Raw genomic sequence first — 23842 nt, 5'->3', positions numbered from 1 at the left:
TGACTCCTCCCACCATATATGATGTTGCCCAAGTTTCGGGCTCGATCCGAAATCAATAGGTGTAAGAAATTGGACAATTCAAGTTCAAAGGCAGTTCGTTCCTAATTGGAGTGGTTGGTGTTTTCGGTAGTTCTAGAGATCGGATTTCACTCAAACTTAACCAAACGACTCCTCCCACGATATTATAATGTTGCCCAAGTTTTGGGCTCGATCCGAAATCAATAGGTGTAAGAAATTGGACAATTTATGTTTAAAGGCAGTTTGTTCCTAGTCGGAGTGGTTGGTGTATTCCATAGTTCTAGAGATCGGATTTCAGTCAAAACTAACCAAATGAATCCTCCCACCATATTATGATGTTGACCAAGTTTTGGGCTCGAACAAAAATCGACAGGTGTAAGAAATTGGATAATTCAAGTTCAAAGGCAGTTCGTTCTTAATTGGAGTGGTTGTTGTTTTGGGTAGTTCTAGAGATCGGATTTCACTCAAACTTAACCAAATGACTCCTCCCACCATATTATGTTGTTTCCCAAGTTTTGGGCTCGATCCGTAATCAGTAGGTGTAAGAAATTGGACAATTCAAGTTCAAAGGCAGTTCGTTCCTAATTGGAGTGGTTTGAGTTTTGGGTAGTTCTAAAGATTGGATTTCACTCAAACTTATCCAAATGACTCCTCCCCCCATATTATGATGTTGCCCAAGTTTTGTGCTCAATCCGAAATCAATAGGTGTATGAAATTGGACAATTCAAGTTCAAAGGCAGTTCGTTCCTAATTGGAGTGGTTGGTGTTTTGGGTAGTTCTAGAGATCGGATTTCACTCAAACATAACCGAATGACCCCTCCCACCATATTATGATGTTGGCCAAGTTTTGGGCCCGATCCGAAATCAATAGGTGTAAGAAATTGGACAATTTATGTTTAAAGGCAGTTCGTTCCTAGTCGGAGTGGTTGGTGTATTCCATAGTTCTAGAGATCGGATTTCAGTCAAAACTAACCAAATGAATCCTCCCACCATATTATGATGTTGACCAAGTTTTGGGCTCGAACCGAAATCGACAGGTGTAAGAAATTGGACAATTCAAGTTCAAAGGCAGTTCGTTCTTAATTGGAGTGGTTGTTGTTTTGGGTAGTTCTGGAGATCGGATTTATCTCAAACGTAACCAAATGACTCCTCCCACCAAATTATGACGTTGCCCAAGTTTTGGGCTCGATCCGAAATCAGTAGGTGTAAGAAATTGGACAATTCAATTTCAAAGGTTGTTCGTTCCTAATTGGAGTGGTTGGTGTTTTGGGTAGTTCTAGAGATCGGATTTCACTCAAACGTAACCGAATGACTCCTCCCACCATATTATGATGTTGCCCAAGTTTTGGGCTCGATCCGAAATCAATAGGTATAAGAAATCGGACAATTCAAGTTCAAAGGCAGTTCGTTCCTAATTGGAGTGCGTGGTGTTTTGGGTAGTTCTACATATCGGATTTCACTCAAACTTAACCAAATGACTCCTCCGACCATATTATGATGTTGCCCAAGTTTTGGGCTCGATCCGAAATCAATAGGTGTAAGAAATTGGGCAATTTATGTTCAAAGGCAGTTCGGTCCAAATCGGAGTGGTTGGTGTATTCCACAGTTCTAGAGATCGGATTTCACTCAAAACTAACCAAATGACTCCTCCCACCATATTATGATGTTGCCCAAGTTTTGGGCTCAATCCGAAATCAATAGGTGTAAGAAATTGGACAATTCAAGTTCAAAGGCAGTTCGTTCCTAATTGGAGTGGTTGATGTTTTGGGTAGTTCTAGAGGTCGGATTTCACTCAAAGTGAACCAAATGACTCCTCCCACCATATTTTGATGTTGCCCAAGTTTTGGGCTCGATCCGAAATCAATAGGTGTAAGAAATTGGACAATTTATCATCTAAGGCAGTTCGTTCCTAATCGGAGTGGTTGGTGTATTCCATAGTTCTAGAGATCGGATTCCACTCAAAACTAACCAAATGACTCCTCCCACCATATTATGATGTTGCCCAAGTTTTGGGCTCGAAATGAAACCAATAGGTGTAAGAAATTGGACAATTCAAGTTCAAAGGCAGTTCGTTCCTGATTGGAGTGGTTGGTGTTTTGGGTAGTTCTACAGATCGGATTTCACTCAAACTTAACCAAATGACTCCTCCCACAATATTATGATGTTGCCCAAGTTTTGGGCTCGATCCAAAATCGATACGTGTAAGAAATTGGACAATTCAAGTTCCAAGGCAGTTCGTTCCTAATTGGAGTGGTTGGTATTTTAACTAGTTCTAGAGATCGGATTTCTCTCAAACTTCACCAAATGACTCGTCCCACCATATTATGATGTTGCCCAAGTTTTGGGCTCGATCCGAAATCAATAGGTGTAAGAAATTGAACAATTTATGTTCAAAGGCATTTCGTTCCTAGTCGGAGTGGTTGGTGTATTCCATAGTTCTAGAGATCGGATTTCACTCAAAACTAACCAAATGACTCCTCCCACCGTATTAAGATGTTCCCCAAGTTTTGGGCTCGATCCGAAATCAATAGGTGAAAGAAATTGGACAATTCAAGTTCAAAGGCAGTTCGTTCCTAGTTGGAAAGGTTGGTGTTTTGGGTAGTTCTAGAGTTCGGATTTCACTCAAACTTAACCAAACGACTCCTCCCACCATATTATGATGTTGCCCAAGTTTTGGGCTCGATCCAAAATCAATAGGTGTAAGAAATTGGACAATTCAAGTTCAAAGGACGTTCGTTCCTAATTGGAGTGGTTGGAGTTTTAGGTAGTTCAGGAGATCGGATTTCACTCAAACTTAACCAAATGACTACTCCCACCATATTAGGATGTTTCCCAAGTTTTGGGCTCGATCCGAAATGAATAAGTGTATGAAATTGGACAATTCAATTTCAAAGGCAGTTCGTTCCTAATTGGAGTGGTTGGTGTTTTGGGTAGTTCTAGAGATCGGATTTCACTCAAACTTAACCAAATGACTCCTCCCACCATATTAAGATGTTGCCCAAGTTTTGGGCTCGATCCGAAATCGATATGTGTAAGAAATTGGACAATTCAAATTCAAAGGCAATTCGTTCCTGATTGGAGGGGTTTGTGTTTTGGGTAGTTCTAGAGATCGGATTTCACTCAAACTTAACCAAATGACTCCTCCCACCATATTATGATGTTGCCCAAGTTTTGGGCTAGATCCGAAATCAATAGGTGTAAGAAATAAGACAATTCAAGTTCAAAGGGAGTTCGTTCCTAATTGGAGTGGTTGGTATTGTGGGTAGTTCTAGAGATAGGATTTCACTCAAACATAACCAAATGACTCCTCCCACCATATTATGCTGTTGCCCAAGTTTTGGGCTCTATCCGAAATCAATAGGTGTAAGAAATTGGACAATTTATCTTCTAAGGCAGTTCGTTCCTAATCGTAGTGGTTGGTGTATTCCATAGTTCTACAAATCGGATTTCACTCAAAACTAACCAAATGACTCCTCCCACCATATTATGATGTTGCCCCAGTTTTGGGGTCGATCCGAAATCAATAGGAGTAAGAAATTGGACAATTCAAGTTCAAAGGCAGTTCGTTTCTAGTTGGAGTGGTTGGTGTTTTGGGTAGTTTTAGAGATCGGATTTCACTCAAACTTAACCAAATGACTCCTCCCACCATATGATGATGTTGCCCGGGTTTTGGGCTCGATCCGAAATCAATAGGTGTAAGAAATTGGACAATTCAAGTTCAGAGGCAGTTCGTTCCTCATTGGAGGGGTTGGAGTTTTGGGTAGTTCTAGAGATCGGATTTCACTCAAACTTAACCAAATCACTCCTCCCACCACATTATGATGGGTTTTGGGCTCGATCCGAAATCAATAGGTGTAAGAAATTGGACAATTTATGTTCAAAGGCAGTTCGTTCCTAATCGGAGTGGTTGGTGGATTCCATAGTTCTAGAGATCGGATTTCACTCAAAACATAACCATATGACTCTTCCCACCGTATTATGATGTTGCCCAAGTTTTGGGATCAATCCGAAATCAATAGGTGTAAGAAATTGGACAATTCCAGTTCAGAGGCAGTTCGTTCCCAATTGGAGTGGTTGGTGTTTTGGGTAGTTCTAGAGATCGGATTTCACTCAAACTTAACCAAATGACTCCGCCCACCATATTATCACGTTGCCAAAGTTTTGGGCTCAATCCGAAATCAATAGGTGTAAGAAATTGGACAATTCAAGTTCAAAGGAAGTTCGTTCCTAATTGGAGTGGTTGGTGTTTTGGGAAGTTCTAGAGATCGGATTTCACCCAAACTTAACCAAGTGACTCCTCCCACCACATTATGATGGGTTTTTGGCTCGATCCGAAATCAAAAGGTGTAAGAAATTGGACAATTTATGTTCAAAGGCGGTTCGTTCCAAATCGGAGTGGTTGGTGGATTCAATAGTTCTAGAGATCGGATTTCACTCGAAACTTAACCATATGACTCTTCCCACCGTATTATGATGTTGCCCAAGTTTTGGGATCGATCCGAAATCAATAGGTGTAAGAAATTGGACAATTCCAGTTCAAAGGCAGTTCGTTCCTAATTGGAGTGGTTGGTGTTTGGGGTAGTTCTAGAGATCGGATTTCACTCAAACTTAACCAAATGACTCCTCCCACCATATTATGTTGTTGCCCAAGTTTTGGGCTGGATCCGAAATCAATAGGTGTAAGAAATTCGATAATTCAAGTTCAAAGGCAGTTCGTTCCTAATTGGAGTGGTTGGTGTTTGGGGTAGTTCTAGAGATCGGATTTCACTCAAACTTAACCAAATGACTCCGCCCACCATATTATGATATTGCCCAAGTTTTGGGCTCAATCCAAAATCAATAGGTGTAAGAAATTCGACAATTCAAGTTCAAAGGAAGTTCGTTCCGAATTGGAGTGGTTGGTGTTTTGGGAAGTTCTAGAGATCGGATTTGACTCAAACTTAACCAAATGACTCCTCCCACCACATTATGACGCTGCCCCAGTTTTGGGCTAGAACCGAAATCAATAGGTGTAAGAAAGTGGACAATTCAAGTTGAAAGGCAGTTCGGTCCTAATTGGAGAGGTTGGTGTTTTGGGTTGTTCTAGAGATCGGATTGCACTCAAACTTAACCAAATGACTCCTCCCACCATATTATGACGTTGCCCCAGTTTTGGGCTCGATCCGAAATCAATAGGTGTAAGAAATTGGACAATTCAAGTTCAAAGGCAGTTAGTTCCTAATTGGAGTGGTTGGTGTTTTGGGTAGTTCTAGAGATCGGATTTCACTCGAACCTAACCAAATGACTCCTCCCACCATGGTATGATGTTGCCCTAGTTTTGGGCTCGATCCGAAATCAATAGGTGTAAGAAATTGGACAATTCAAGTTCAAAGGCAGTTCGTTCCTAATTGGTGTAGTTCGTGTTTTGGGAAGTTCTAGAGATCGGATTTCACTCAAACTTAACCAAATGACTCCTCCCACCACATTATAACGCTGCCCCAGTTTTGGGCTCGATCCGAAATCAGTAGGTGTATGAAATTTTACAATTCAAGTTCAAAGGCAGTTCGTTCCTAATTGGAGTGGTTGGTGTTTTGGGTAGTTCTAGAGATCGGATTTCACTCAAACTTAACCAAATGACTCCTCCCACCACATTATGATGTTGCCCAAGTTTTGGGCTCGATCCGAAATCAATAGGTGTAAGAAATTGGACAATTCAAATTCAAAGGCAGTTCGTTCCTAATTGGAGTGGTTGGTGTTTTGGGTAGTTCTAGAGATCGGATTTCACTCAAACTTAACCAAATGACTCGTCCCACCATATTATGTTGTTGCCCAAGTTTTGGGCTCGATCCGAAACCAATAGGTGCAAGAAATTGGACAATTCAAGTTCAAAGGCAGTTCGTTCCTAATTGGAGTGGTTGGTGTTTTGGGTAGTTCTAGAGATCGGATTTCACTCAAACTTAACCAAATGACTCCTCCCACCATATTATGATGTTGTCCAAGTTTTGGGCTCGATCCGAAATCAATAGGTGTAAGAAATTGGACAATTTATGTTCAAAGGCAGTTCGTTCCTAACCGGAGTGGTTGGTGTATTCTATAGTTCTAGAGATTGTTTTTGACTCAAAACTAACCAAATGACTCCTACCACCATATTATGATGTTGCCCAAGTTTTGGGCTCGATCCGATATCAATAGGTGTAACAAATTGGACAATTCAAGTTCAAAGGCAGTTCGTTCCTAATTGGAGTGGTTGGTGTTTTGGGTAGTTCTAGAGATCGGATTTCACTCAAACTTAACCAAATGACTCCTCCCACCATATTATGATGCTGCCCCAGTTTTGGGCTCGATCCGAAATCAATAAGTGTCAGAAATTGGACAATTCAAGTTCGAAGGCTGTTCTTTCCTAATTGGAGTGGTTGGTGTTTTGGGTAGTTCTAGAGATCGGATTTCACTCAAACTTAACCAAATGACTCGTCCCACCATATTATGTTGTTGCCCAAGTTTTGGGCTCGATCCGAAACCAATAGGTGCAAGAAATTGGACAATTCAAGTTCAAAGGCAGTTCGTTCCTAATTGGAGTGGTTGGTGTTTTGGGTAGTTCTAGAGATCGGATTTCACTCAAACTTAACCAAATGACTCCTCCCACCATATTATGATGTTGTCCAAGTTTTGGGCTCGATCCGAAATCAATAGGTGTAAGAAATTGGACAATTTATGTTCAAAGGCAGTTCGTTCCTAACCGGAGTGGTTGGTGTATTCTATAGTTCTAGAGATTGTTTTTGACTCAAAACTAACCAAATGACTCCTACCACCATATTATGATGTTGCCCAAGTTTTGGGCTCGATCCGATATCAATAGGTGTAACAAATTGGACAATTCAAGTTCAAAGGCAGTTCGTTCCTAATTGGAGTGGTTGGTGTTTTGGGTAGTTCTAGAGATCGGATTTCACTCAAACTTAACCAAATGACTCCTCCCACCATATTATGATGCTGCCCCAGTTTTGGGCTCGATCCGAAATCAATAAGTGTCAGAAATTGGACAATTCAAGTTCGAAGGCTGTTCTTTCCTAATTGGAGTGGTTGGTGTTTTGGGTAGTTCTAGAGATCGGATTTCACTCAAACTTAACCAAATGACTCTTCCCACCATATTATGATGTTGCCCAAGTTTTGGGCTCGATCCGAAATCAATAGGTGTAAGAAATGGGACAATTCTAGTTCAAAGGCAGTTCGTTCCTAATTGGAGTGGTTCGTGTTTTGGGTAGTTCTAGAGATCGGATTTCACTCAAACCTAACCAAATCACTCCTCCCACTATATTATGTCGTTGCCCAAGTTTTGGGCTCGATCTGAAATCAATAGGTGTAAGAAATTGGACAATTTCTGTTCAAAGGCAGTTCATTCCTAATCGGAGTGGTTGGTGTATTCCATAGTTCTAGAGATCGGATTTAACTCAAAACTAACCAAATGACTCCTCCCACCATATGATGATGTTGCCCTAGTTTTGGGCTCGATCCGAAATCAATAGGTTTAAGAAATTGGACAATTCAAGTTAAAAGGCAGTTCGTTCCTAATTGGAGTGGTTGGTATTTTGGGTAGTTCTAGAGATTGGATTTCACTCGAACTTAACCAAATGACTCCTCCCACCATATTATGATGTTGCCCACGTTTTGGGCTCGATCCAAAATCAATCGGTGTAAGAAATTGGACAATTCAAGTTCAAAGGCAGTTCGTTCCTAATTGGAGTGGTTGGTGTTTTGTGTAGTTCTAGAGATCGGATTTCACTCAAACTTAACCAAATGACTCCTCCCACCATATTATGATGTTGCCCAAGTTTTGGGCTCGATCTGAAATCAGTAGGTGTAAGAAAGGGGACAATTTATGTTCAAAGGCAGTTCGTTCCTAATCGGAGTGGTTGGTGTATTCCATAGTTCTAGAGATCGGATTTCACTCAAAACTAACCAAATGACTCCTCCCACCATATTATGATGTTGCCCATGTTTTGGGGTCAATCTGAAATCAATAGGTGTAAGAAATTGGGCAATTTATGTTCAAAGGCAGTTCGTTCCTAATCGGAGTGGTTGGTGTATTCCATAGTTCTAGAGATCGGATTTCACTCAAAACTAACCAAATGAATCCTCCCACCATATTATGATGTTGCCCAAGTTTTGGGCTCGGTCCGAAATCAATAGGTGTAAGAAATTGGACAATTCAAGTGCAAAGGCAGTTCGTTCCTAATTGGAGTGGTTGCTGTTTCGGGTAGTTTTAGAGATCGGATTTCACTGTAACTCAACCAAATGACTCCACCCACCATATTATGATGTTGCCCAAGTGTTGGGCTCGATCCGAAATCAATAGGTGTAAGAAATTGGACAATTCATGTTCAAAGGCAGTTCGTTCCTAATTGGAGTGGTTGGTGTTTTGGGTAATTTTGGAGATCGGATTTCACTCAAACTCAACCAAATGACTCCTCCCATCATATTATGATGTTGCCCAAGTTTTGGGCTCGATCCGAAATCAATAGGTGTAAGAAATTGGACAATTCAAGTTCGAAGGCAGTTCGTTCCTAATTGGAGTGGTTGGTGTTTTGGGCAGTGTTGTGTCGATTTAGCTGCGCGAAAATGGATTCAACTGCATCCTCAACTTGTGATACTCGCAAGTGCACGAGCCGTTTGGTAGTATAGCATATGTAAGTGCGAGGTTGATCCCACGAGGATTGGTGATTGAATGATCCAATTCATTTCACCTACACAAAACAGAAATGAAAAAGAAAATAAATAAAACAAGAAAAAAAGAAATAACTGAAGCAAATAAGTTCCCAAGTTCAATTAGATTAACGGATTGATTCTAGCTAAAGTATGATTAAGCCATGGTGTTTGGTCATAACCTTGTGTTCCTAATTCCCTAATTTGATCATTTGTTGTCTAACCTAAAATTAAGCATTAGGAACCCATTAAGCATAGAAGAACAATTTAAACAACCAAGCATGTATCTAATCCCTGTTGTCGAATGTCCATACATACTCTTCCTATTCATAGTTCAATTCGAATTAAAGCATGGTGTCTACTCTTAAGGCAAACCAAGATAGCTAACATGCAAGCCTAAATGGTGATCAATCATTCAAACTAGCATATTAACTTATAAGCATAATGAATAAGAACAAAAACCATAATTGAAACTTGGAAACTAATTAAACTTGAATACTTAAGAAAGAATGTACAGTACAAATAAAAGTAAAGTGGAACTAAGAAAACTTGAAGGAAAATGTAGTAAAATCATTTTGTTACAACAATTGACAACTTGAAAGGAAATTAAGAGAATTTGAGGGAGAGAAGGGAAGGGAGCTCTAGAGAAGTGTTTGAGAGCTCCCCCCCTTGGGGTGTGATTTATGAAGCTTGAAGACTTCTCTATTTATAGGGCTAAGAGGGAGGAACATCATGATGAATTCCAACACCACCATTCCTCCTTTAATACAACCCATAACTCCCACTTCATCTTGCCTATGTTAGTGTGGTTGGAATCAACTCCATCCCATACTTCTTTTGTTGCACCTCAAGCTTTCTTCACATGGGATTGCTGGTTTCTTCTATTAGCATGGAGGTCTGGCTCTTTAGTTGCTACCAACCCATGTGCTGCTAGTCTTTGTTGCTGGCTAATAAAGTTCTTTTGCTGTTGCACATGTGTTGTTGGAAAAACGAATCCTCCTGAGCAGGGTTCAGTGTTGGATGGGCTGAGGACTCTAGATATGTTCAATTGGGCTAAACTTTGGATATGTTATACTAGACACCCATTGGAACAACTTCTATGAACAATGTCTTCCCATCTGAGCAATACAAGTGTACATTTTGGGCCTTGCAAGTTGACTACCGAAAATAGAATGGAATTGACTTCATTGCAGTCAGCTTGTGGGCTTGTTTTGGGCTTGATCTTCCCTCCTATAAAATTTGGAAAAATCTGGATCTTGAAGCTCTTTGAATTATCTTTCCAAGAATATACAGCCCAGCGCAAGGAAAAATCGGAAAGCCCTTCAAATGTGATATTTGGCCCAGTAACGCAGATGCTGCCGAATTTGACATTAAGTTGCCAAAACTTGTATAACTTTCTCTAGAAGACTCGGAATCATGAACCGTAAAATTCTCCATAAACTAGACTTCCGCATCTTTCCAATGATATAGGGGTCATCATCTGGTTCATCCTGAGCAAGTACAGTCCAATTCGTGAAGTTGAATGATTTGCAGACACCATTGAGCCAACTTGTCTCCAAAATGCATTTAACGAGTCTCAAGCCTATTACACTGAAACAAACACAAAACTTATTAAAAGCACAAGTTTAACTCAAAAACATAACCAAATCATAAGTTAGAAGGATACAAAATGACGTGTAATTATGCACCGATCAGGTAGTTCTAGAGATCGGATTTCACTCAAACTCAACCAAATGACTCCTGCCACCATATTATGCTGTTGCCCAAGTTTTGGGCTCGATCCGAAATCAATAGGTTTAAGAAATTGGACAATTCAAGTTCGATGACAGTTCGTTCCTAATTGGAGTGGTTGGTGTTTTGGGAAGTTCTAGAGATCGGATTTCACTCAAACTTAACCAGTTGACTCCTCCCACCATATTATGATGTTGTCCAAGTTTTGGGCTCGATCCGAAATCAAGAGGTTTAAGTAATTGGACAATTTATGTTCAAAGGCGGTTCGTTCCTAATCGGAGTGGTTGGTGTATTCCATACTTCTAGAGAACGGATTTCACTCAAAACTAGACAAATGACTCCTCGCACCATATTATGATGTTGCCCAAGTTTTGGACTCGATCCGAAATCAATAGGTGTAAGAAATTGGACAATTTATCTTCTAAGGCAGTTCGTTCCTAATCGGAGTGGTTGGTGTATTCCATACTTCTAGAGATCGGATTTCACTCAAAACTAACCAAATGACTCCTCCCACCATATTATGATGTTGCCCAAGTTTTGGACTCGATCCGAAATCAATAGGTGTAAGAAATTGGACAATTTACCATCTAAGGCAGTTCGTTCCTAATCGGAGTGGTTGGTGTATTCCATAGTTCTAGAGATTGGATTTCACTCAAAACTAACCAAATGACTCCTCCCAACATATTATGATGTTGCCCAAGTTTTGGGCTCGATCCGAAATCGATAGGTGTAAGAATTCGGACAATTCAAGTTCAAAGACAGTTCGTTCCTAATTGGAGTGGTTGGTGTTTTGGGTAGTTCTAGATATCGGATTTCGCTCAAACTTAACCAATTGACTCCTCCCACCATATTATGATGTTTTCCAAGTTTTGGGTTCGATCCGAAATCAACAGGTGTAAGAAATTGGACAATTCAAGTTCAAAGGCCGTTCGTTCCTAATTGGAGTGGTTGGTGTTTTGGGTAGTTCTAGAGATCGGATTTCACTCAAAGTTACCCAAATGACACATCCAACCATATTATGATGTTGCCCAAGTTTTGGGCTCGATCCGAAATCAATAGGTGTAAGAAATTGGATAATCTATGTTCAAAGGCAGTTCGTTCCTAATCGGAGTGGTTGGTGTATTCCATAGTTCTAGAGATCTAATTTCACTTAAAACAAACCAAATGACTCCTCCCACCATATTATGATGTTGAACAAGTTTTGGGGTCGATCCGAAATCAATAGGTGTATGAAATTGGACAATTCAAATTCAAAGGCAGTTCGTTCCTAATTGGAGTGGTTGGTGTTTTGGGTAGTTCTAGAGATCGGATTTCACTCAAACTTAACCAAATGACTCCTCCCACCATATTATGATGTTGTCCAAGTTTTGGGCTCGATCCGAAATCAATAGGTGTAAGAAATTGGACAATTTATGTTCAAAGGCAGTTCATTCCAAATCGGAGTGGTAGGTGTATTCCATAGTTCTAGAGATCGGATTTCACTCAAACTTAACCAAATGACTCCTCCCACCATATTATGTTGTTGGCCAAGTTTTGGGCTCGATCGGAAATCAATAGGTGTAAGAAATTGGACAATTTATGTTCAAAGGCAGTTCGTTCCTAATCGGAGTGGTTGGTGTATTCCATAGTTCTGGAGATCGGATTTCACTCAAAACTAACCAAATGACTCCTCCCACCATATTATGATGTTGCCCAAGTTTTGGGCCCGATCCGAAATCAATAGGTGTAAGAAATTGTACAATCTATCTTCTAAGGCAGTTCGTTCCTAATCGGAGTGGTTGGTTTATTCCATAGTTCTAGAGATCGGATTTCACTCAAAACAAACCAAATGACTCCTCCCACCATATTATGATGTTGCCCAAGTTTTGGGCTCGATCCGAAATCAATAGGTGTAAGAAATTGGACAATTCAAGTTCAAAGGAAGTTCGTTCCTAATTGGAGTGGTTGGTGTTTTGGGTAGTTCTAGAGATCGGATTTCACTCAAACTTAACCAAATGACTCCTCCCGACATATTATGATGTTGCCCAAGTTTTGGGCTCGATCGGAAATCAATAGGTGTAAGAAATTGGACAATTCAAGTTCAAAGGCAGTTCGTTCCTAATTGGAGTGGTTGGTGTTTTGGGTAGTTCTAGAGATCGGATTTCACTCAAACTTAACCAAATGACTCCTCCCACCATATTATGATGTTGCCCAAGTTTTGGGCTCGATCCGAAATCAATAGGTGTATGAAATTGGACAATTTACCATCTAAGGCAGTTCGTTCCTAATCGGAGTGGTTGGTGTATTCCATAGTTCTAGAGATTGGATTTCACTCAAAACTAACCAAATGACTCCTCCCAACATATTATGATGTTGCCCAAGTTTTGGGCTCGATCCGAAATCGATAGGTGTAAGAATTCGGACAATTCAAGTTCAAAGACAGTTCGTTCCTAATTGGAGTGGTTGGTGTTTTGGGTAGTTCTAGAGATCGGATTTCGCTCAAACTTAACCAATTGACTCCTCCCACCATATTATGATGTTTTCCAAGTTTTGGGTTCGATCCGAAATCAATAGGTGTAAGAAATTGGACAATTCAAGTTCAAAGGCCGTTCGTTCCTAATTGGAGTGGTTGGTGTTTTGGGTAGTTCTAGAGATCGGATTTCACTCAAAGTTACCCAAATGACACATCCAACCATATTATGATGTTGCCCAAGTTTTGGGCTCGATCCGAAATCAATAGGTGTAAGAAATTGGATAATCTATGTTCAAAGGCAGTTCGTTCCTAATCGGAGTGGTTGGTGTATTCCATAGTTCTAGAGATCTAATTTCACTTAAAACAAACCAAATGACTCCTCCCACCATATTATGATGTTGAACAAGTTTTGGGGTCGATCCGAAATCAATAGGTGTATGAAATTGGACAATTCAAATTCAAAGGCAGTTCGTTCCTAATTGGAGTGGTTGGTGTATTGGGTAGTTCTAGAGATCGGATTTCACTCAAAATTAACCAAATGAATCCTCCCACCATATTATGATGTTGCCCAAGTTTTGGGCTCGATCCGAAATCAATAGGTGTAAGAAATTGGACGATGCAAGTTCAAAGGCTATACGTTCCTAATTGTAGTGGTTGGTGTTTTGGGTAGTTCTAGAGATCGGATTTCACTCACACATAACCAAATGGCTCCTCCCACCATATTATGATGTTGCCCAAGTTTTAGGCTCGTTCCGAAATCAATAGGTGTATGAAATTGGACAATTCGAGTTCAAAGGCAGTTCTTTCCTAATTGGAGTGGTTGGTGTTTTGGGTAGTTCTAGAGATCGGATTTCACTCTAACTTAACCAAATGGCTCCTCCCACCATATTATGATGTTGCCCAAGTTTTAGGCTCGTTCCGAAATCAATAGGTGTAAGAAATTCGACAATTCAAGTTCAAAGGCAGTTCTTTCCTAATTGGAGTGGTTGGTGTTTTGGGTAGTTCAAGAGATCGGATTTCGGTCAAACTTAACCAAATTACTCCTCCCACCATATTATGTTGTTGCCCAAGTTTTGGGCTCGATCCGAAATCAATAGGTGTAAGAAATTGGACAATTCAAGTTCAATGGCAGTTCTTTCCCGATTGGAGTGGTTGGTGTTTTGGGTAGTTCTAGAGATCGGATTTCACTCAAACTTAACCAAATGGCTCCTCCCACCATATTATGATGTTGCTCAATTTTTAGGCTCGTTCCGAAATCAATAGGTGTAAGAAATTGGACAATTCAAGTTCAAAGGCAGTTCGTTCCTAATTGGAGTGGTTGGTGTTTTGGGTAGTTCTAGAGATCGGATCTCACTCAAACTAAACCAAATGACTGCTCCCACCATATTATGATGTTGCCCAAGTTTTGGGCTCTATCCGAAATCAATAGGTGTAAGAAATTGGACAATTCAAGTCCAAAGGCAGTTCGTTCCTAATTGGAGTGGTTGGTGTTTTGGGTAGTTCTAGAGATCGGATTTCACTCAAACTTAACCAAATGACTACTCCCACCATATTATGATGTTGCCCAAGTTTTGGGCCCGATCCGAAATCAATAGGTGTAAGAAATTGGACAATTTAAGTTCAAAGGCAGTTCGTTCCAAATCGGAGTGGTTGGTGTATTCCATAGTTCTAGAGATCGGATTTCACTCAAAACTGACCAAATGACTCCTCCCACCACATTATGATGTTGCCCAAGTTTTGGGCTCGATCCGAAATCAATAGGTGTAAGAAATTGGACAATTTATCTTCTAAGGCAGTTCGATCCTAATCGGAGTGGTTGGTGTTTTGGGTATTTCTAGAGATCGGATTTCACTCAAACTTAACCAAATGACTCCTCCCACCATATTATGTTGTTGTCCAAGGTTTGGGCTCGATCCGAAATCAATAGGTGTAAGAAATTATACAATCTATCTTCTAAGGCAGTTCGTTCCTAATCGGAGTGGTTGGTGTATTCCGTAGTTCTAGAGATCGGATTTCACTCAAAACAAACCAAATGACTCCTCCCACCATATTATGTTGTTTCCCAAGTTTTGGGCTCGATCCGAAATCAATAGGTGTAAGAAATTGGACAATTCAGGTTCGAAGGCAGTTCGTTCCTAATTGGAGTGGTTGGTGTATTGGGTAGTTCTAGAGATCGGATTTCACTCAAAATTAACCAAATGAATCCTCCCACCATATTATGATGTTGCCCAAGTTTTGGGCTCGATCCGAAATCAATAGGTGTAAGAAATTGGACGATGCAAGTTCAAAGGCTGTACGTTCCTAATTGTAGTGGTTGGTGTTTTGGGTAGTTCTAGAGATCGGATTTCACTCACACATAACCAAATGGCTCCTCCCACCATATTATGATGTTGCCCAAGTTTTAGGCTCGTTCCGAAATCAATAGGTGTATGAAATTGGACAATTCGAGTTCAAAAGCAGTTCTTTCCTAATTGGAGTGGTTGGTGTTTTGGGTAGTTCTAGAGATCGGATTTCACTCTAACTTAACCAAATGGCTCCTCCCACCATATTATGATGTTGCCCAAGTTTTAGGCTCGTTCCGAAATCAATAGGTGTAAGAAATTCGACAATTCAAGTTCAAAGGCAGTTCATTCCTAATTGGAGTGGTTGGTGTTTTGGGTAGTTCAAGAGATCGGATTTCGCTCAAACTTAACCAAATTACTCCTCCCACCATATTATGTTGTTGCCCAAGTTTTGGGCTCGATCCGAAATCAATAGGTGTAAGAAATTGGACAATTCATGTTCAATGGCAGTTCTTTCCCGATTGGAGTGGTTGGTGTTTTGGGTAGTTCTAGAGATCGGATTTCACTCAAACTTAACCAAATGGCTCCTCCCACCATATTATGATGTTGCTCAATTTTTAGGCTCGTTCCGAAATCAATAGGTTTAAGAAATTGGACAATTCAAGTTCAAAGGCAGTTCGTTCCTAATTGGAGTGGTTGGTGTTTTGGGTAGTTCTAGAGATCGGATTTCACTCAAACTAAACCAAATGACTGCTCCCACCATATTATGATGTTGCCCAAGTTTTGGGCTCTATCCGAAATCAATAGGTGTAAGAAATTGGACAATTCAAGTCCAAAGGCAGTTCGTTCCTAATTGGAGTGGTTAGTGTTTTGGGTAGTTCTAGCGATCGGATTTCACTCAACCTCAACCAAATGACTCCTGCCACCATATTATGCTGTTGCCTAAGTTTTGGGATCGATCCGAAATCAATAGGTGTAAGAAATTGGACAATTCAAGTTCAAAGGCAGTTCGTTCCTAATTGGAGTGGTTGGTGTTTTGTGTAGTTCTAGAGATCAGATTTCACTCAAACTTAACCGAATGACTCCTCCAACCATATTATGATGTTGCCCAAGTTTTGGGCTCGATCCGAAATCAATAGGTGTAAGAAGTTGGACAATTCAAGTTCAAAGGAAGTTCGTTCTTAATTGGAGTGGTTGGTGTTTTGGGTAGTTCTAGAGATGTGATTTCACTCAAACTTAACCAAATGACTCCTCCCACCATATTATGATGTTGCCCAGGTTTTGGGCTCGATCCGAAATCAATAGGTGTAAGAAATTGGACAATTTTTGTTCAAAGGCAGTTCGTTCCAAATCGGAGTGGTTGGTGTATTCCATAGTTCTAGAGATCGGATTTCACTCAAAACTAACCAAATGACTCCTCCCACCATAGTATGATGTTGCCCAAGTTTTGGGCTCGATCCGAAATCAATAAATGTAAGAAATTGGACAATTCAAGTTCAAAGGCAGTTCGTTCCGAATTGGAGTGGTTGGTGTTTTGGGTAGTTCTAGAGATCGGATTTCACTCAAACTCAACCAAATGACTACTGCCACCATATTATGCTGTTGCCCAAGTTTTGGTCTCGATCCGAAATCAATAGGTTTAAGAAATTGGACAATTTATGTTCAAAGGCAGTTCGTTCCTAATCGGAGTGGTTGGTGTATTCCATAGTTCTAGAGATCGGATTTCACACAAAACTAACCAAATGACTCCTCCCAACATATTATGATGTTCCCAAGTTTTGGGCTCGATCCGAAATCAATAGGTGTAAGAAATTGTACAATATATCTTCTAATGCAGTTCGTTCCAAATCGGTGTGGTTGGTGTATTCCATAGTTCTAGAGATCAGATTTCACTCAAAACTAACCAACTGACTCCTCCCACCCTATTATGATGTTGCCCAAGTTTTGGGCTCGATCCGAAATCAATAGGTGTAAGAAATTGGACAATTGAAGTTCAAAGGCAGTTCGTTCCTAATTGGAGTGGTTGGTGTTTTGGATAGTTCTACAGATCGGATTTCACTCAAACTTAACCAAACGACACCTCCCACCATATTATGATGTTGCCCAAGTTTTGGGCTCGATCTGAAATCAATAGGTGTAAGAAATTGGACAATTTATGTTGAAAGGCAGTTCGTTCCTAATCGGAGTGGTTAGTGTATTCCATAGTTCTAGGGATCGGTTTTCACTCAAAACTAACCAAGTGACTCCTCCCACAATATTATGATGTTGCCCAAGTTTTTGGCTCGATCCGAAATCAATAGGTGTAAGAAATTGGACAATTTATGTTCAAAGGCAGTTCGTTCCTAATCGGTGTGGTTGGTGTATTCCACAGTTACAGAGATCGGATTTCACTCAAAACTAACCAATTGACTCCTCCCACTATATTATCATATTGCCCAAGTTTTGGGCTCGATCCGAAATCAATAGGTGTAAGAATTTGGACAATTCAGGTTCAAAGGCAGTTCGTTCCTAACTGGAGTGGTTAGTGTTTTGGGTAGTTCTACAGATCGGATTTCACTCAAACTTAACCAATTGACTCCTCCCCCAATATTATGATGTTGCCCAAGTTTTGGTCACGATCCGAAATGAATAGGTGTAAGAAATTGGACAATTCAAGTTCAAAGGCAGTTCGTTCCTAAATGGAGTGGTTGGTGTTTTGGGTAGTTCTAGAGATCGGATTTCACTCAAACTTAACCAAATGACTCCTCCCACCATATTATGTTGTTACCCAAGTTTAGGGCTCGATCCGAAATCAATAGGTGTACGAAATTGGACAATTTATGTTCAAAGGCAGTTCGTTCCTAATCGGAGTGGTTGGTGTATTCCACAGTTACAGAGATCGGATTTCACTCCAAACCAACCAAATGACTCCTCCCACCATATTATGATGTTGCCCATGTTTTGGGGTCAATGTGAAATCAATAGGTGTAAGAAATTGGGCAATTTATGTTCAAAGGCAGTTCGTTCCTAATCGGAGTGGTTGGTGTATTCCATAGTTCTGGAGATCGGATTTCACACAAAACTAACCAAATGACTCCTCCCAACATATTACGATGTTCCCAAGTTTTGGGCTCGATCCGAAATCAATAGGTGTAAGAAATTGTACAATATATCTTCTAAGGCAGTTCGTTCCTAATCGGAGTGGTCGGTGTATTCCATAGTTCTAGAGATCGGATTTCACTCAAAACTAACCAAATGACTCCGCCCACCATATTCTGATGTTGCCAAGGTTTTGGGCTAGATCCGAAATCCGTAGGTGTAAGAAATTGGACAATTCAAGTTCAAAAGCAGTTCGTTCCTAATTGGAGTGGTTGGTGTTCTGGGTAGTTCTAGAGATTGGATTTCACTCAAACCTAACCACATGACTCCTCCCACCATATTATGTTGTTACCCAAGTTTTCGGCTCGATCCGAAATCAACAGGTGTAACAAATTAGACAATTCAAGTTCAAAGGCAGTTCGTTCCTAATTGGAGTGGTTTGTGTTTTGGGTAGTTCTAGAGATTGGATTTCACTCAAACTTAACCAAATGACTCCTCCCACCATATTATGATGTTGCCCAAGTTTTGGGCTCGATCCGAAATCAATAGGTGTAAGAAATTGGACAATTCAAGTTCAAAGGCAGTTCGTTCCTGATTGAAGTGGTCGGTGTATTCCATAGTTCTAGAGATCGGATTTCACTTAAAAATAACCAAATGACTCCTCCCACCAAATTATGATGTTGCCCAAGTTTTGGGCTCGATCCGAAATCAATAGGTGTAAGAAATTGGACAATTCAAGTTCAAAGGCAGTTCGTTCCTAATTGGAGTGGTTGGTGTTTTGGGTAGTTCTAGAGATTGGATTTCAGTCAAACATAACCAAATGACTCCTCCCACCATATTATGATGTTGCCCAAGTTTTGGGCACGATCCGAAGTCAATAGGTGTAAGAAATTGGACAATTCAAGTTCAAAGGCAGTTCGTTCCTAATTGGAGTGGTTGGTGTTTTGGGTAGTTCTAGAGATCGGATTTCACTCAAACATAACCAAATGACTCCTCCCACCATATTATGATGTTGCCCAAGTTTTGGGCTCGATCCGAAATCAATAGGTGTAAGAAATTGGACAATTCAAGTTCAAAAGAAGTTCGTTCCTAATTGGAGTGGTTGGTGTTTTGGGTAGTTCTAGAGATTGGATTTCACTCAAACATAACCAAATGACTCCTCCCACCGTATTATGATGTTGCCCAAGTTTTGGGCTCGATCCGAAATCAATGGGTGTAAGAAATTGGACAATTCAAGTTCTAGGGCAGTTTGTTCCTAATTAGAGTGATTGGTGTTTTGGGTAGTTCTAGAGATCGGATTTCACTCAAACTTAACCAAATGAGTTCTTCCACCGTACGATGATGTTGCCCAAGTTTTGGTCACGATCCGAAATGAATAGGTGTAAGAAGTTGGACAATTCAAGTTCAAAGGCAGTTCGTTCTAAATTGGAGTGGTTGGTATTTTGGGTAGTTCTAGAGATCGGATTTCACTCAAAATTAACCAATTGACTTCTCCCACCATATTATGATGTTGCCTGTGTTTTGGGCTCGATCCGAAATCAATAGGTGTAAGAAATTGGACAATTCAAGTTCAAAGGCAGTTCGTTCCTAATCGGAGTGGTTGGTGTATTCCATAGTTCTAGGGATCGGATTTCACTCAAAACAAACCAACTGACTCCTCCCACCATATTATGATGTTGCCCAAGCTTTGGGCTCGATCCGATATCAATAGGTGTAAGAAATTGGACAATTCAAGTGCAAAGGCAGTTCGTTCGTAATTGGAGTGGTTGGTGTTTTGGGTAGTTCTAGAGATTGGATTTCACTCAAACATAACCGAATGACTCCTCCCACCATATTATGATGTTGCCCAAGTTTTGGGCACGATCCGAAGTCAATAGGTGTAAGAAATTGGACAATTCAAGTTCAAAGGCAGTTCGTTCCTAATTGGAGTGGTTGGTGTTTTGGGTAGTTCTAGAGATCGGATTTCACTCAAACATAACCAAATGACTCCTCCCGCCGTATTATGATGTTGCCGTAGTTTTGGGCTCGATCCGAAATCAATAGGTGTAAGAAATTGGACAATTTTTCTTCTATGGCCGTTCGTTCCTAATCGGAGTGGTTGGTCTATTCCATAGTTCTAGAGATCGGATTTCACTCAAAACTAACCAAACGACTCCTCCCACCATATTATGATCTTGCCTAGGTTTTGGGCTAGATCCGAAATCAATAGGTGTAAGAAATTGAACAATTCAAGTTCAAAGGCAGTTCGTTCCTAATTGGGGTGGTTGGTGTATTAGGTAGTTCTAGAGATCGGATTTCACTCAAAACTAACCAAATGACTCCTCCCACCATATTATGATGTTGCCCAAGTTTTGGGCTCGTTCCGAAATCAATAGGTGTAAGAAATTGGACAATTCAAGTTCACAGGCAGTTCGTTCCTAATTGGAGTGGTTGGTGTTTTGGGTAGTTCTAGGGATCGGATTTCACTCAAACATAACCAAATGACTCCTCCCACCATATTATGATGTTGCCCAAGTTTTGGGCTCGATCCGAAATCAATGGGTGTAAGAAATTGGGCAATTCAAGTTCTAGGGCAGTTTGTTCCTAATTGGAGTGGTTGGTGTTTTGGGTAGTTCTAGAGATTGGATTTCACTCAAACTGAACCAACTCTTCCCACCATAGTATGATGTTTCCCAGGTTTTGGGCTCGATCCGAAATCAATAGGTGTAAGAAATTGGACAATTCAAGTTCAAAGGCAATTCGTTCCTAATTGGAGTGGTTGGTGTTTTGGGTAGTTCTAGAGATCGGATTTCACTCAAACTCAACCAAATGACTCCTCCCACCATATTATGCTGTTAACCAAGTTTTGGGCCCAATCCGAAATCAATAGGTGTAAGAAATTGGACAATTCAAGTTCAAAGGCAGTTCGTTCCTAATTAGAGTGATTGGTGTTTTGGGTAGTTCTAGAGATCGGATTTCACTCAAACTTAACCAAATGACTTCTCCCACCGTACGATGATGTTGCCCAAGTTTTGGGCTCGATCCGAAATCAGTAGGTGTAAGAAATTGGACAATTCAAGTTCAAAGGCATTTCTTTACTAATTGTTGTGGTTGGTGTTTTGGCTAGTTCTAGAGATCGGATTTCACTCTAACTTAACCAAATGACTCCTCCCAGCATATTATGATGTTGTCCAAGTTTTGGGCTCGATCCGAAATCAATAGGTGTAAGAAATTGTTCAATTCAAGTTCAAAGGCAATTCGTTCCTAATTGGAGTGGTTGGTGTATTCCATAGTTCTAGAGATCGGATTTCACTCAAAACAAACCAACTGACTCCTCCCACCATATTATGGTGTTGCCCAAGTTTTGGGCTCGATCCGAAATCAATAGGTGTAAGAAATCGGACAATTCAAGTTCAAAGGAAGTTCGTTCCTAATTGGAGTGGTTGGTGTTTTGGGTAGTTCTAGAGATCGGATTTCACTCAAACATAACCAAATGACTCCTCCCGGCGTATTATGATGTTGCCGTAGTTTTGGGCTCGATCCGAAATCAATAGGTGTAAGAAATTGGACAATTTATCTTCTAAGGCAGTTCGTTCCTAATCGGAGTGGTTGGTGTATTCCATAGTTCTAGAGATCGGATTTCACTCAAAACTAACTAAATGACTCCTCCCACCATATTATGATCTTGCCTAGGTTTTGGGCTAGATCCGAAATCAATAGGTGTAAGAAATTGAACAATTCAAGTTCAAAGGTAGTTCGTTCCTAATTGGAGTGGTTGGTGTTTTGGGTATGTAATAAAACAAGGTCATCACACCCTATGTGGGTGAGTGGGAGATGTAATAAAACAATGATTATGCACTAATCCTTGTTTTATGGCACTACACAAATTAAGGCACTTAGCCTTGTTTTATGGCACTACACAAATTAAGGCACTTAGCCTTGTTTTATGGCACTACACTAATCCTTGTTTTAAGGCACTAAACCTTGTTTTAAGGCACTACCAACTTAAGCACTAGTGTATGTTTTATGCTCTCTTGAGATGAGCTAAAACAACTCCTATAAATAGATGGAGTGTGTGCAAGTGAAGAGATGATGAGAAGCATTAGTGCATACTCTCTAAGTTGGTGTGTGTGAGACAAGAAGTGTGAGTGCATATCAAAGAGTTGTAGTGAGTTTTACACCCACAAAGAGAGAAACCTCATATCTCCCTAAACACTCTCCTTTAGGCAATTCACCAAGAGCCTTGGTCTTGGGTACGTGGAATCAATGGAGTAACTTTCATAGCCAATCCAACGACCTTGGAGATGAAGAACGTGTAGAATCTTGTTGGCGTGTTCGTGACGTGGAAGCATCACGGTGGGCTAGTAATTGCAAGCGGTTTTTCACTTGGAATCTTCCGCAAGGTATGCAGTACCTTATTCCGAATATATATTAACGATTATTAACAGGGTAGTTCTAGAGATTGGATTTCACTCAAACTTAACCAAATGACTCCTCCCACCATATTATGATGTTGCCCAAGTTTTGGGCTCGATCCGAAATCAATAGGTGTAAGAAATTGGACAATTCAAGTTCAAAGGCAGTTCGTTCCTAGTTGAAGTGGTCGGTGTATTCCATACTTCTAGAGATCGGATTTCACTCAAAATTAACCAAATGACTCCTCCCACCAAATTATGTTGTTGCCCAAGTTTTGGGCTCGATCCGAAATCAATAGGTGTAAGAAATTGGACAATTCAAGTTCCAAGGCAGTTCGTTCCTGATTGGAGTGGTTGGTGTTTTGGGTAGTTCTAGAGGTCGAATTTCACTCAAACTTAACCAAATGACTCCTCCCACCATATTATGATGTTGCCCAAGTTTTGGGCTCGATCCGAAATCAATAGGTGTAAGAAATTGGACAATTCAAGTTCAATGGCAGTTCGTTCCTAATTGGAGAGGTTCGTGTTTTGGGTAGTTCTAGAGATCGGATTTCACTCAAACAAAACCAAATGACTCCGTCCACCATATTATGATCTTGCCCAAGTTTTGGGCTCGATCCGAAATCAATAGGTGTATGAAATTGGACAATTTATCTTCTAAGGCAGTTCGTTCCTAATCGGAACGGATGGTGTATTCCATAGTTCTAGAGATCGGATTTCACTCAAAACTAACCAAATGACTCCCCCCACCATATTATGATGTTGCCCAAGTTTCGGGATCGATCCGAAATCAATAGGTGTAAGAAATTGGACAATTTATGTTGAAAGGCAGTTCGTTCCTAATTGGAGTGGTTGGTGTTCTGGGATGTTCTAGAGATCGGATTTCACTCAAACTTAACCAAATGACTCCTCCCACCGTATTATGACGTTTCCCAACTTTTGGGCTCGATCCGAAATCAATAGGTGTAACAAATTTGACAATTTATGTTCAAAGGCAGTTCGTTCCTAATCGGAGTGGTTGGTGTATTCCATAGTTCTAGACATCGGATTTCACTCAAAACTAACCAAATGACTCCTCCCACCATATTATGATGTTTCCCAAGTTTTGGGCTCGATCCGAAATCAATAGATGTAAGAAATTGGACAATTCAAGTTCAAAGGCAGTTCGTTCCTCATTGGAGTGGTTGGTGTTGTGGGTAGTTCTAGAGATC

Source organism: Prunus avium, chromosome 2 (assembly GCF_965620075.1).
Source record: "Prunus avium chromosome 2, drPruAviu1.hap1.1, whole genome shotgun sequence".
Lineage (NCBI taxonomy): Eukaryota > Viridiplantae > Streptophyta > Magnoliopsida > Rosales > Rosaceae > Prunus > Prunus avium.
This window is presented reverse-complemented; position numbering follows the sequence as displayed.